A 16,643-nucleotide genomic window follows, 5' to 3' on the forward strand; every position below is an offset into this window, starting at 1 on the left:
CACCTGAGAAAATGAATGTTAATATTTGGTACAGTAGCCTTTGTTTGCTATTACAGAGGTCAAACGTTTCCTGTAGTTTTTCACCAGGTTTGCACACACTGCAGGAGGGATCTTGGCCCACTCCTCCACACAGATCTTCTCTAGATCAGTCAGGTTTCTGGGCTGTCGCTGAGAAACACGGAGTTTGAGCTCCCTCCAAAGATTTTCGATTGGGTTCAGGTCTGGAGACTGGCTGGGCCATGCTAGAACCTTGATATGCTTCTTACGGAGCCACTCCTTGGTTTTCCTGGCTGTGTGCTTCGGGTCGTTGTCGTGTTGGAAGACCCAGCCACGACCCATCTTCAATGCTCTGACAGAGGGAAGGAGGTTGTTCCCCAAAATCTCACAATACACGGCCCCAGTCATCCTCTCTTTAATGCAGTGCACTCGTCCTGTCCCATGTGCAGAAAAACACCCCCAAAGCATGATGCTACCACCCCCATGCTTCACAGTAGGGATGGTGTTCTTCGGATTGTACTCTTCATTATTCTTCCTCCAAACACGCTTATTGGAATTATGACCAAAAAGTTCTATTTTGGTCTCATCTGACCATAAAACTTTCTCCCATGACTCCTCTGTATCATCCAAATGGTCATATGCAAACTTAAGACGGGCCTTGACATGTGCTGGTTTAAGCAGGGGAACCTTTCGTGCCATGCATGATTTCACATCATGACGTCTTAGTGTATTACCTACAGTAACCTTGGAAACGGTGGTCCCAGCTCTTTTCAGGTCATTGACCAAGTCCTGTCGTGTAGTTCTGGGCTGATTCCTCACCTTTCTTAGAATCATTGAGACCCCACGAGGTGATATCTTGCATGGGGCTCCACTCCGATTGAGATTGACCGTCATGTTTAGCTTCTTCCATTTTCTAATGATAGCTCCAACAGTGGACCTTTTTTCACCAAGCTGCTTGGTAATTGCTCCGTAGCCCTTTCCAGCCTTGTGGAGGTGTACAATTTTGTCTCTGGTGTCTTTGGACAGCTCTTTGGTCTTCGCCATGTTACAAGTTAAAGTCTTACTGATTGTATGGGGTGGACAGGTGTCTTTATGCAGCTAACGACCTCAAACAGGTGCATCTGATTCAGGATGATACATGGAGTGCAGGTGGACTTCTAATGGGCAGACTAACAGGTCTTTCAGGGTCAGAATTCTAGATGATACACAGGTGTTCAAATACTTATTTGCAGCTGTATCACACAAATAAATTGTTAAAAAATCATGCATTGTGATTTCTGGATTTTTCTTTTTAGTTTATCTCTCTCACAGTGGACATGCACCTACGATGAAAATTTCAGACCCCTCCATGATTTCTAAGTGGGAGAAATAGCAAAATAGCAGGGTGTTCAAATACTTATTTTCTTCACTGTAAGTGGAAGAGTTTTGTGTGTTTTGTGAGGCCTATAGCGTCAAAATAGCTACTTTCCCATGACGTCCATTGTGAGCTAGGTCATATTAACTTTCATTCATTCATTCATTCATTTTTAAACCTCACAAGGGTCGGGGGGGTGCTGGAGCCTATCCCACTTGTCTTTGGGCGAGTGGCGGGGTACACCCTGGACTGGTGGCCAGCTGGCCAATCACAGGGCACATATAGACAAACAACCATTCACACTCACATATGGACGATTTGGAGTCGCTAATTAACCTAGCATGTTTTTGGAATGTGGGAGGAAACCGGAGTACCCAGAGAAACCCCACACATGCACGGGGAGAACATGCAAACTCCTGTCAGTGATGGCCGAGGGTGGAATTGAACCTTGGTCTCCTAGCTGTGAGGTCTGCGAACTAACCACTCGACCGCCGTGCAACCCTTGTCGTGAGCAAACAATGGTAATTAAAGAGAAATGGGGACTGTGATATAGATCTTATTGATATAGATATTTTTAAAAACATATTTTCCGTTCTCGGTTGCACGGCGGTCGTGTGGTTAGCGCGTAGACATTCCAAAAACATGCTAGGTTAATTGGCTTGGGAGAACATGCAAACTCCACACAGAGATGGCCGAGGGTGGAATTGAACCCTGGTCTCCTAGCTGTGAGGTCTGCGCGCTAACCACTCGACAACCATGCCGCCCTCATATTAACTTGTTTTCAGAAATATATGTTCATGTTTCACATCAGGATTATGAATGATGGGCAAAATTCCCCAAAAAGGGCAGTTCCCCTTTAAGACACACCTGTGCAGACAAACACACTATTCTGCTCACGGCCACTAGAGGGCACATTTTCTCCAATACGTTAAGCCGCAAACACTTTGAGACAAAATTCTGACAAAACAACACGCTTTACTGCGATTAGATGTGTTCTTTTACCGATTACTACAAAATGTTGTATAACAACAAGATGATATCTAGATGATAGTAAAATAGCACACGTCAGCATAATAAGCTCACACGACAAATTCCGCTTGTGAAGCGTTTCATTTCTCCCCTGCTGTGTGGCTCACACTCAGGTTTAATCGCCCCCTCGGAAGGTGTCAAGGCTCCTGTCAGGCGTGCAACATGATGCATTCATGAGACTCGCAGGGCGAGGCTGCGTTATCTTCGCCGGCGCAGAGCTTTGCGGGGATTGTGCTGAAACGGCCAATAAAGTGTAAGCAGAAGAGAGAGAGAGAGAGAGGTGTAACCTCGCCGTGTCGGCCTCTTTGCTCTGGTGAATTGCGGCGATTAGCCAAAGCTCCTTACGCTAACGGGTTTCATTAGCTGGACACTACAGGAGGAGGAGAGGTGTCGGTGATGCTGCAACCGCAAGACGAGAGGCGACACTTCAGGGGGTGGAGGAAGAAAAAGATGAAGATGTCGAGGGAGCCTGGAATCGGTTCACATTTATTCGCTCCTTATTGTGACGTAAATGTAGGTCGCTATCTTGTCACGGGGAGGTGACAGATTGAACCAGAAGGTGGTCAAACCAGCCATTCAGTGACATATTGTTTGTTCTTTTTACACATTTTAATGTACTGTACTTACATAAAGGCCTTTCTTGTCACATGTTCCATATAGCGTGACCACAGCGCTGTGCTTTTCCATTGCTTTGGCCTTGCGTCTTTATTTTATCACACCCTTTGCTCAGACTCAGTGTCGACCGGCTAAGACCCCTGGGTCAAACATAGTAGACACTGGAAGATGGGGGGGCTACGATAGGTCAAAGGACACCTGACCAGAAGTGCCTCGGGCCATTCCCTGCAGATGTGTGTCAGTCTTCCTGGTGCTATTCGGAGTCTCAAAGAAATTCCATCACGGGTTGAGGTGAGGCAGAACCGAGGGATAATGATAACATTAACAAAACCAACAACGTTTTAAATGTTTTTATAAAAATAATAATAGATTATAATTATAATAATACTTATTATTTTTATATTACTTTTAATTTTTATATTTTTATTATTTTTTTGTTATTTTTTATTAATTTTTTCTTATTTTTTAAATGTTATTAATTTTTTTATTAGAATTATTATATTATAATTCATTCATTTTCTTGTATTTAATTTAATTTAATTTAATCATTTTCTACCGCTTATCCTCACAACGCTCGCAGGGGTGCTGGAGCCTATCCCAGCTGTCTTCGGGCGAGAGGCGGGGTACACCCTGGACTGGTGGCCAGGCAATCACAGGGCACATATAGACAAACAACCATTCACACTCACATTCATACCTATGGACAATTTGGAGTCGCTAATTAACCTAGCATGTTTTTGGAATGTGGGAGGAAACCGGAGTACCCGGAGAAAACCCAAGCTTGCACAGGGAGAACATGCAAACTCCACACAGAGATGGCCGAGGGTGGAATCGAACCCTGGTCTCCTAGCTGTGAGGTCTGCGCACTAACCACTCTCCGCCATGCAGCCCCGGAAAATGGAAATGTAAACACTAAAAACCTTCAGCATAACAGCCTACAACCACAGCTTCAAAAAATCCTAGGGGTGTCCAAACTATGGCCCGGGGGCCATTTCCGTCCCGTAGCTCATTTTTTATTGGCTCGTGCCACAACAGCAGTGGGGAAAAGTAGCAATGCAGTCATAATAATACGCAGCGTCACCTCGAACAGGAAAATAGGGAGGACTTTTACAACAAAGTCAAAAAGGACAAGCATATTTCATATAAACCAATACAAAGTAAGACCTCAAATGCTGTTCAATTATATTTCATGAATAAAAGGAATTAAAGTCAAGTCTTCTCTTCAGAAAGATATATTACAAGAATTGAAAGGTTTTAGAAAAAAAAAAAATTGTGCGTCACCGGCCATGAAACTAACTGTGGAGTTAACGTCACTGCTGGAGTGTCAACACTCCACATAATAATAGCTACATTATTCTACATCAATGTATGAAAGAGGGCAGAAGGAACCGAGACAGAAGAATGTCAAGAATATTTCTTTACCGAGAGAAAAATTAAAATAAAAACTTCCCAAATAGCGCGCCACCCCCCCCCCCCCCCCCCATTATGCATGCATGTGCAGCTTTCCCTCCCCTCTGTGACACAAAGGGCAACGCATCAAGGGCATTTTAGTAGCGTGCACGTGAGTCCCGTGTGCTGTGTGCAACCAAAATAGATCACAAGTCTCCTCCGGCGGGGCTTTGACTCATCAAAGTGAGTCTATTCTCTGTAAACGCTGATCCACAAATACCAGCGACGATAAAGGCAGGGAGTCGGAATGAACCAGGTCAATGAAAGAGCCGGGTTTGAGTGACAGCACCGCCCTGTAAGATTTGTCTAAGGATGGTTGGGGGGAGGTTAGCATTTCTGACTATGAAAATATTTCATTTCTAAATAAGGAATCCTACTACTTAATACATTTCTGGGGATCACAATCGATGAAAATATGAGCTGGAAACCTCATATTACAAATATACAACATAAGGTGGCCTTGGGCTAATAACTATAAAAGCAATCTTCACTCGCTAAATGTACTGCAAAAAAAGGTCAGTAAGGATAATTCATAATGCCGCCTACAGAGAACATACTAACTCCTTATTTCTAAAATCACAAATACCTGCTGATTAGTTCATCTTCAAACAGCTAAAAATAAGCAATTAGCAAAAAATGTCATCCAATACTTCTCTACAAGAGAGAAGAAATAAATAAAAATAAAAATAAAAATAAAAATAAAAATAAAAATAAAAATAAAAATAAAAATAAAAATAAAAATAAAAATAAAAATAAAAATAAAAATAAAAATAAAAATAAAAATAAAAATAAAAATAAAAATAAAAATAAAAATAAAAATAAAAATAAAAATACTATATTAGGAAAGCAGGAAGTGAACAAATGTAACAGTTACTGATTGTAAAAGTACCAGATGGAGGGGTAGGATTTAATAAGCTTTGCTTCTTCTTACTCCTTTTGGACATGTGGAACTGTGAACTGATTATGGGATGCATTCAATTGTAATCAATTGATGCATGTTCAAATGAAAATAAACCATTACCAGTACTATGCGGAAATTCACTTATCACAGTCGGGTCTGGAAGCAATTAACCGCGATAAAGGAGGGATTAGTGCCCCCGTCAGCACCACAACGACCACAAACTTGCCGCAACTTCGACAACGCCATCATGACCAACGTTTACAAACACTCTGCTCACATTACAGGATGAAAACACATTCAGCTCAACGTTCAGCATCCCTCGCCGCCTAATCCCGCAATAAGCTAATGCAGCTGCACGCGTTCACATTTGCAATCAATTCTGCGCATGGTGTGGCGTGGCCGCTGTTTGCATAACCCCGCCCACACACATACACATTTCTTTCCCCATGAGCCTTCAAATTGATTTGTCCATTTGACGCTCGGTGAGGTGTGAACTTGGCTAAGCCCTACACACAGCTCCGGACAAAACACACACACACACACACACACCCTTAGCATAACAACTTCATGTCCTAATACCCTCCCAGTTAATTAGCTGACAAATGATTCTACGAAATACATGGGCCATGTCCTCATTTCAACGTCTTCCTATTCGGATATTTTGCAGGCGTGTGAGCAATGTGACGTGAATGGCGATGAAAGCCGCATTACAGGAGTCGCAACCCACGCACGGACCCTTCCCCGTCATGAGAGACGGGCGTGCACACATGCCGCCTTCACGGCCAGCTCACTAATGTGCTGAGACGTGAAGCCCACTCTGGCCTCTCCCACAAGGATGCTGACGAGAACGTGGAGAATGTGTTTCCGCAGCCCGCCTTGATAAATCGCGTGAAGTTAGCAACTTGGACATCAGCCCGGAAATTTCAGCAGAGGAGTGAAGAAGATGGCCCTCTTGTGTGTTATTAACGCGAACATTATGAAACTATAGCGCAGTGAGGCCTTGATATTGCACGACTATGCCCCCGAGTGGCTGGAAGCGGCGTAGGATATGACATCAGCGCAATCCAGTTGGAGGCAGGACTAAGAAACGTAGGTGCAATTCGTTGAGAAATGCCGATGCTAATACGTGCTACTTATTCTTTTTCAGTGACAAATGCTGGACTCTATGGAGTTTCCGCCACTGAGGGGGAAAAACATCCCATAATTCATAAGTGTAAATTACGAGATGAAAAGTCATAATTGGGAGAGGAAAGTCATAACTATGAAATAAAAAGTCCAAGTCATGAGACAGTTATAATTATGACCTAAAACAGTCATAATGAGGTATGAAAGTCATAATTATGAGTTAAAAGTCACGTGTGATAATTATATAATTATAATAACAAAAGGCAAAAATTATTAGGTAAAACGGTCAATTCTGACATAAATAAGGGAAAATTAAAAAGTGACGGTGAGATAAAAAGTTGAAATTCCAAGATATACAGTCATAATGAGCTAAAAAAAAAAGTCCAAATGAGATATGAAAGTCATAATTATGAGTTAAAAAGTGAAAATGATGAGATAAGTCAATTATGAGATGAAAAGTCATAAAAACTCCAACTATGAGATAAGAAATTCATAATTATGAGACAAAAAATTAAAAATACGAGATAAATAATCATTTTAATTGGGAAGTCATCTGACAACAAGATTGGAAAGTCCTAATATGAAATAAAAAGTCATAATTAAAAGGTAAAAAGTTGAAATTCCGAAATATACAGTCATAATTATGAGCAAAAAAAAGTTCAACTATGAGATAAAAAGTCATAATTATGAGACAAAAAGTTGAAATTCCGAGATATACATTCATAATGAGCTAAAAAAGTCCAAATGAGATATGAAAGTCAAAATTATGAGTTAAAAAGTGAAAATGATTAGATAAAACTCAATTATGAGATAAAAAAAAGTCCAACTATGAGATAAAACGTCATAAATATGAGACAAAAAATTGAAAATACGAGATAACTATATTATGAATAATCATTTTAATTGGAAAGTCATGGGACATCAAGATTGAAGTCCTAATTATGAGATTAAAAAGTCATAATTATGAAAAAAAGGTCCAAATGATGAAATAAAAAGTCATGAGTATCTGATAAAGTCCTAATTATGAGATAAAAATGAGGAGATGAAGTCAACAATAAGATATTATGGAGGAGATAAAGTGGAAATCATGGACATGTGCTAACTTCTTCTGCTGTTTTTGTCACATGACACTCTGCACATGAGCAGTTTGTACCTCACCATTCCACTTTTCATCTCCTCATAATGACTCAGCATTTCTTCTCTTCCAGCGGCGCAAACGGGCTTCCGTACGACAATAAAACCAAGAGGGAGGAAAAAAAAAAGAGCAGATTAGTGACGACCGAATTGTTTTTTAGGATGAGTCCTCACGTGACCCCGATCCCCCCCACCCCCTTACGTCACAAACCATTCCCATCATCTTCAGACGCCACCCTCGGCCGCTCAATCCCGGGCCCGTCCATCATGGCGGAGGCTCCTTTTAAAAAATGTAATCTGGTACGGATTACCGAGATCTGACCCAGCAATATAATCCTTTGTGTTGATCTAACGTAATCTGATTTCTCTCAATTACTTTGTCTCCTAAACACAAGCGGGATGAGGAGCACGAGGAGCACGAGGAGGACGAGGCCAAGTGAACAATCCCGTGGTGCAGCATCCCTCGCCACGTCAGCTGCACTAAGATGTCAGTCATCCAACGTGAGTGTACACAAATATGAAAGCCACCAATCTTTTTGCAGTGACGGAATCATCTGATCTAACATGAAGCTTTTCTTCTACGTGGTCCAGCATCACGCTGCAAGACTCCCAGCCACTTGGTTGTTTGATTACACTCATCCAGATGAGCCTTGCTATCCATCTCATCTCCAAAACCTCATTTGAGGCCAGAGAGGAGTCTATAACAGTGCCCAGCTAATGCAATATACGGGACGCACACGCCCCTCATCCGTCATAGTAACCTGACTTGGAGGAGTTAAATATAGCCGCTTCCGGTTTAGCCGAGGAGGGATCCTGGTCCTATTTTTAGATTTCTTTTCTTTAAGCACATCAGCATGCCGGCCGTCCTGTGCATCAAAGCAAGATTCATGATGGACGGATGAAGTTAAATGATTTTAGCGAGGACTAGCGCGGCGTCGTTACACGAAGACAGGTGATAAATTAGCTTGAAGATATCATCAGAGTGCAGAAATATTCCTTTGGGCGAGCATGGCGAGTCATAACAACATCGTTTATGTCCCGCTGTTTTTGCTGCAGTACGTTTGATTGAGATTTAATACGATTTTGTGTCAAAGTGATGAAGTAGTTTTACTTTACTTTACTGAGTTTTAATGCTATTTTTAATGCTATGCTACCGTGGCTATTTAAAGGGGACCTATTAGCTTCATTTTCGGACCTTTGTGTTGAGTTGTGGACTCCTATAGAGCAGCTACACACGATAACCCGCACAGGAAGCTTTCTAGAGCTTCCGGAATCTGCACCTATTCCAGCTGGATTTCCAAATAATTTATTCCACGTCACAGTGAGTCAGTGAGACCTCATTATCTGAAACTTTGGCATGGTTTAACACGGGAATACAACATTCTAACTACATTTGGAGGTCAGAAAAGCAGAAAAAGTATCATAGTTCCCCTTTAAAAATAATCTCAGTAAACACATGGTAAAATGATAACCACAGAACTACAAAGTAGCTAGGAATGCACTACATTTCCCTCTCTTCTGGCCTTGGATGCCAAACTGAGTACAGGATAGCTTTGTGTGTGTGTGTGTGTGTGTTGACAGATGATGCGCTTAAAGCCGACAGCACCCACACACTCCCGCTGACAGCAGGTTTCATCACAAGGCACTGGACCTTTGTCATCCACAACAATCCACATGACAAAATCAAGTGAAAACACTTTGTCACTTTCATCTCCATGCCCACCACGCCATTTCTTTCTTTCTTCATAATAGACATTTTCTATGGGCCTGCCTGTTGATTATCTCTGCTAGCATGGTAAATGCACTGTAATCCATCCATCCATCCGTCCAGCCGTCCATCTAACCATCCAACCGTCCATCCATCCATCCATCCATCGAACCGTCTGTCCATCCATCTGTCCAAACATCCATCCAACCATCCATCCATCCCTCCAACCATCCACCCGTCCAGCCATCCGTCCATCCATCCATCCAACCATCCATCCATCCCTCCAACCATCCACCCATCCAGCCATCCGTCCATCCATCCAACCATCTGTCCATCCATCCATCCATCCAACCATCCATCCGTCTGTCTGTCCGACTATCAAACATTCATCCGTCCATCAAACATCCATCTATGTGTCCATCCAACCATCCATCCATCCATCTATGTGTCCATCCAACCATCCATCCAACCAACCGTCTATCCAACCATCCATCCATTTGTCCATTCAACCATTTGTCCATCCGTCCATCCATCATCCATCCAATCGTCCATCCATCCAGCCAACCATACATCCAACCATACATCCAACCATCCATCCATTTGTCCATCCAACCATCCGTCCAACCATCCATCCATCCATCCATCCAACTGTCCAACCATCCATCCATCATTCTGGTCTTTTTGCAGCCAGGGGACTCAGGCTGTGTTTTTACTGTTGTGCTTTTATGAAATATGGGAAACAATTAAAAGTCGAGTATGCCAGGTAGGAAGGGCAAAATACTGCAGTTTTTTTTCCCAGGAGAAAAAGGGGAGAAAGAAAACAAAATATGTCTTGCCAGCGCCCCTCTATTTTTACCACTCCACCTCAGCACCAGCCTTAAAGAGAAGAGAAGGCAAAAGAAAGGCAGCAGCTTCCGAAAGGCAAGGCGTGAAGACGAAGAGGACGGGACGGCGTTGTCTCTGACAGCTGCTATTGTCAAGGAACGCTACCGAGCCGCACGCCATCCACACGGTTGCTGACAGTCAAGGATCCAAATCAAAGGCCAATCCAGATTTAATGGTTTGTGGTGTTGCCTTCACAGACGAGTACATTGAATCCAAAGGAGACATACGATGGTGACGGCCTTTTCATACGAACTAACACATACTACTGCACAATTCATTTCAGATCGTAGGTCGAACGAAATCGAGCAGACAACCAGAGAGAAATGGAAAACAAAAGAAGGTTGATCTATTTCAGGCCTGCTAATCTGCACGCCGCGTGCGTCTTTACATGTCGCCATGACGCTTGCGAGCGAGAAAGGGGAATAGATGGCAGCAATCAATAAACGGCGGGGCCTTTCCTAGCATGATGTCACTTCACAGGCTGCTGGGGGATTCACCAGTGGGTGACCTCGCGGGGGTGCATTTGTGTTCACGAGGAAATAAATGGACGCCACCTGCCTGTACATGGGGGAGGAGAAATAAGTCCTCAGGGGGGAAACTCCATTTGAAACGTGTACTACTACACAATATGTGGAGTAAAAGTATTGAGCAAGGTAGATTCTTAATAATAGACATTTTCTATGGGCCTGCCTGTTGCTTATCTCTGCTAGCATGGTAAATGCACTGTAATCCATCCATCCATCCATCCAACCATCCATCCATCCATCCAACCATTCGTCCATCCATCCATCCGTCCATCCAACCATCTGTCCATCCAACCATCTGTCCAACCGTCCATCCAACCGTCCAACCATCCATCCAACCGTCCAGTCAACCATCTGTCCAGCCAACCATCTGTCCAACCATCCATCCATCTGTCCATCCAGCCATCCATCCATCCATCTGTCCACCATCCATCTGTCCATCCATCCGTCCATCCAACCATCCGTCTGTCCATCCATCCATCTGTCCATCAAACATCCATCCAGCCGTCCATCCAGCCATCTGTCCACCATCCATCTGTCCATCCATCCGTCCATCCGTCTGTCCATCTATCCATCAGTCCATCAAACATCCATCCATGTGTCCATCCAACCATCCGTCCGTCCATCCAACCATCCATCCATCCAATCATCCATCCACCCATTCAACCGTCCATCCATCCATCCATCCAATCATCCATCCATCCACCCATCCGTCCATCCATCCATCCAACATCCATCCAACCATCCGTCTAACCATCCGCCCGTCCGTCCGTCCATCCATCCAACCGTCCATCCGCCCATCCATTCCATGGGTTTTCTGTGGGTACCCCCTCCCACACTCCAATGTGAGCGTCTGTGCTCCTCCTCTCAGCTGGGAAGGTCTCCATCTTCCTCGTGGAAGTGGATGAGCGTCCTGTGCCATCAGTCCCAGCAATTAGCATCCATTCCAGCCAGTTGGACTGCCACTATTAAAACTGAAGTGATGTTTTCAAAGTCTCCCAAAGGGGGAGGCCACACGTCGTTCGAGCACGTTGCGCCACACGCGGGGCCCGTTTTTTTTGTAAGGCCAAATGTGGGCCAGTAAATCAAGCCTGTTGCACTTATTCAGGCGGCAATCAGGGCAGGCATTCAGCCAGTGAATGGAAGCCATCTTCCTAATAAAGACAGAGCAGCGCATTATTCCTGGCTCTCTGGAGGGGAGGCCGCATCTCTCGTCTGATGAAAAGACGCAGCTACCTTGGCAAATAACAAAGTGAGCTTTTTTTTTTCTTCCTTTTTTTATACGCCGCTGCCGTCACTCGATTATGCGGCGTCTTTTCAAAAGGCCTTTGTGAAGGCTCGGCACTAATGCAGCATACTCCTGCGTCTTTGCTCGGGAATAAGGAGCACTTTGCCCGGCCGATGATCCCTCTGACCTTTCTCAAGGACGTTTTGGAAGTGTAAGTGCTTCTGTTTTGCCACCTCTGAGATGAACGAAATGAATGAAGAGGTGCCATCTTGATTCCATAATCGCCGACGCTGCACCAAAGTTGGGTGACCAAAGCAAAAAAAAAAAAATGTCAGTATTATTGTAATACAAGTAATTGCCGGAAATGGTTGTGGGGAATATGTGGACAGTTTCCATAGCAACAGCCTCAGGACCGGGGCGGCGAGGCAACTAATCGACAGCCACACACGCCCTGAATGTTGCAAAGTGTAATTTAAGAAGCGACCGCCTTCCGACTTTGTAGTAAACACTAATTGATTGGTGATTATATGCTGGAATTGTTTTCTGTCATCAGCCAAGCAATTAATTAGACGACTAAAAGCCTGGGAGGATGGCTCGCCGGGGCACAGTGTGTTTTCATTTCCGCCTCTGCTTTTAAATCAGCTTTCGGCGACGCTGTCGTCATCTGATGGATTACCAGAAAACACACTTGGCCACTTTATGCTCTCAAAATAAGAACACAATACTTCATTAAAACACTGCAACGGCTTCCTTCTTAGGGCAGAACATTCTCACAGGCTGTGAGGTGCAATGCCGAAGCAACAGGGGGCGCTATAACACACCTATCCATGAAGCCATGCGAGCAATTCAGAAGCATGAAGAAAGACATTTCTGGAAAAAATGCAATGTATGTTGAGAATTGTGAGTATGATATCACACTTGAATTAAAAGTACAAAAACAAATATAATATTATTAAAAATAATATTTAAAAAACTATACTGTAATCCTCAAAAAAATCCACAAAATATTAAGGAATATTACAACATTACTACTGTATAATAGAAATTAAATATATATTTTGTTAAATATCATTTTTGTGAATTAAGGCCTGCCCGACAAATATAAGTAGCATTCCTTAAATTGAATATTTTTGGAGTTCGAGCATAGAAAACCATAGAAAAATGGCCATCTAGATAAGATTTTTAACATCATTAGAGCCCTCTAAACATAAAACACCACCCCTATAGTCACCTTTACACAGCCATTAACTAGTGTAGTAGACATAATAAGAGAAAATAATACATATAATGCATAAAAAAGAGTTATTATTTTTATTATATTATATTATTATTATATTTTATTATTATTATATAATATAATTATAATTATATTAGGTTAGGATTGAGGGGTTTCTTGTTGTGTCTTTTTTTCACTTCTGATTTCTGTACAGTACTTCCTGCCATGACTATATTCTTATTTATGTAACATCACTGACACCTAGTGACCAGCGCAGAATATAACATATCATCACAGCGTCTTTGAATGCATCATATTTGTATTTTACTGTATTTAACATACAATTTCTTGAAGCAAGACTATTTTTGGATTATTAACAGGTCATTTTAAACCACAAAACAGCAATGATTTATTAATTAATATAATGTTGACAAATCTCGATAGAGCCGAGTGAATCTGCGAAAAGCGAGGTGCGAAGTGGCGAGGGATTTCCACGTACACGATAAATATTACACCGGCGTTGAAGACTCACAAGACCTTGAGGCGACCTTAAGTATTCTGCCTTGCGACACATGTGGATGTGACATGTGAGCTTTTTAGTGGACAAGAGCAGCATGCGGCATCACCTGGCCCCACCCCCTGGCCACACCCCCAACACACAGCCTAGCGACTATTGGTTATTTTGGACCAATGTCACCCTGCTTCAAGTTAACCTGCCCCGAGACAATTGCAGCCAAAGTTCTCGCCTTGGTACTCGTTCCAGTGTCAAAGCCATCACACCTCGCTGTACGTTTACTTTGGCGCTCGACGACTCAAAGGCGGCGGTCTTTCAATTAGCGCGGCAGAAGCAACAAACAGCTACAGCTACAAATCAGCTTGGCCCCTCCCTCTTATGGCACCATCTTGCTTCAAATGTCACATGTGAGGTGTTAGCTTCCCGGGGACAATGAGGGCGGTATTGGGTTTCTCGGCAAGACTTAGCGGGACCCAAACTTAGCAAACTGACTCCCTAAGGATGCTGGTATGCGTGTATGTGACAGTATATGTGTGTGTGCTGATGGCGGGGCAGATATACACGATAAAATTAGCTTCTAGACATCAGCCCTTGACAGGATGTGGCACAATTCATGGAATTTGGAGGTTAGCAATGTGCGTGAGGTTTTAATTGGATCCTCCAAGCCGATAGAGGGCGGTGTATGGCCGGAAACATCGATATAGCGACTAAGAAACTAGGTTAGCAAACCAGGTTAGCATGAGGATTGAGTTGCATCACTCACCCGGTTGAAGCACTTCTCTCCAAGCTAGCGATTGGCCCATTGTTGTTCTTCTAGATGGATAACTAGAGCCATTCCTGTGGATCAAAGCATTGACCAAAAATTAGCTTCTTGGCTACAGCCTCGGACGAGATGGTGTATTTTATGAACAACAAAAAGTATTCCTGTGGTAGAAAAAGCCTCACTTGTCGCCCTCCTGTGGATCAAAGTACAATAAAGCGAACAGTAGTAGCAAACAAAGACCAAATAGTAGACGTACCTGACAAAATTAGCTTCTTGGCTACAGGCTGGAGATTATGTATTTTATGGACAACAAAAAGTATTCCTGTGGTAGAGAAAGCCTCACTGTCGCCCCCTGTGGATAAAAGTAGAATAGTGCCAACAGTAGTAGCAAACAAAGACCAAATGGTAGATGTACGTGACAAAATTAGCTTCTTGGCTACAGCCTGGAGATGATGTATTTTATGGACAACAAAAAGTATTCCTGTGGTAGAGAAAGACTCACTGTCGCCCCCTGTGGATAAAAGTAGAATATTGCCAACAGTAGTAGCAAACAATGACCAAATAGTAGACGTACCTGACAAAATTAACTTCTTGGCTACAGCCTCGAGATGATGTATTTTATGGACAACAAAAAGTATTCCTGTGGTAGAGAACTCACTGTCGCCCTCCTGTGGATCAAAGTAGAATAGTGCCAACGGTAATAGCAAACAATGACCAAATGGTGAATATACACAATAACAAAATTGCTTAATTTCTTTATGAATATGCAGTATAAACTGCCTCACTGTCGCCCTCCTGTGGATCCAAGTATATTTCAAGCGATGCCATCTTTGAAGCTTTGAAGAGGTTAATATGTGACAAAGTGAATGATAAGGCTGCCGCTGTGGAGGTCAAAGTGACACATTAAAAAAACAAGTTGAGGTCAACAGCGGTCTATCACACTTTTCAATCAGTTGAGCAGACTTTTTGGTCTGGACGAAGCAGACATCGCCAACACGAACAAAATATTCATTACTCAGATAGACATTCCTATCAATCTATATCCTGTTACGTGACAGTGTGACTAAAATAGAAATTGCCTCATTTAGTGTCAGGCCCGGATGCAATATTTGTGTAAGTTTGCAAATACGGTACGGTCAATACGTGCGTGGGATCGATGGGAGGAGGACAACACATACTACTGACACAAATATGAGGATGAGGGATGGATTTTTTGGTCTTTTCACATCCCTCGCAAGGCAGGAAGAGCTCTGTTATGTAATGAGCAAAGAAGAAGAAGAAGAAGAAGAAGAGCTGACAATGAATCCCTGCATCGCCTTTCCTGCATGGTGGGGATTTGGTGTGAGAGGCAAAAAAAAAAAAGGTAGTCTAAAAATAACCATGCAGTGCGTAGGCTACGGGATGCTGAATCTAATCAGTCCATCACTCCTCCAGCTCACGTCCAAATCACGACACTTGTTAAGATCCCCCGCCTTGACTAGTGAACGATAAACGATGCGACCGGGGAGCGATACGGTTATCCGATAGCACGGGATCGATTAGCATCAACCGTAAATCCTTCGGTTCATCCATTGTAGAGACATGTACTGAGGCTAGCATCTGGCGAAAGGATCGTCGCACATTCATCGTAGAAGTGACGGAAAACGAAAGGGGAATGTCGATAGTAGCGATGAGTACATCGATATCGTCAAATATTAAATATGCCTTTTTGCTAGCATGAATTAACTTGAGGCTGTGCACAAATCCAATAAATATTCAGATTAGCACTCAATAGCGTCATCACATTTTACCTTTATGCATTCCCACATAGTACATAGTATATAGTACATAGTACGTAGTACATATAGTACTTAGTCGAACAATGTGGGACATGTCGCCGCTCGCAACAAACAACATACTGTATGCAAAACTGTGGGGTTTCTAACCATATATTATTTTTTCAATAAATAGTGAAAATAATCATATCTCCATCCATTTTTAAAATAAAAGTTTTATTTTATTTAAATTATTTTTTTAATTACATGTTTAATCACTATATATCACTATATTGACAGTTACTATGGTAACCATTATGTCATTGCATGGTCATATCACATCGTATTTCGGTATGTGACAAAAATAAAATAAAATAAAATAAAATAAAATTTAGGATTTAATAAGCTTTGCTTCTTCCTACACCTATTGGACATGTGGAACTGTGA

At 42.6% G+C, this 16,643-nt stretch overlaps 1 protein-coding gene across 1 annotated transcript in view; it reads right to left on the reverse strand.

Annotated features, from left to right (window-relative positions):
• Positions 1–14,737, reverse strand: part of atp2b1a (ATPase plasma membrane Ca2+ transporting 1a) — an 81,156-nt gene extending 66,419 nt beyond the window's left edge. The window contains exons 1-2 of the mRNA XM_058076740.1: positions 14,699–14,737; positions 14,443–14,516 (exon numbers count right to left, since the gene is read on the reverse strand). The gene's annotated coding sequence lies outside the window, so the exon portion shown is untranslated. The remainder of the gene's footprint in view (positions 1–14,442; positions 14,517–14,698) is intronic.
• Between the last annotated feature and the right edge of the window lie 1,906 nt (positions 14,738–16,643).

Source organism: Doryrhamphus excisus, chromosome 7, assembly GCF_030265055.1.
Source record: "Doryrhamphus excisus isolate RoL2022-K1 chromosome 7, RoL_Dexc_1.0, whole genome shotgun sequence".
In the NCBI taxonomy this organism is placed as follows: Eukaryota; Metazoa; Chordata; class Actinopteri; order Syngnathiformes; family Syngnathidae; genus Doryrhamphus; species Doryrhamphus excisus.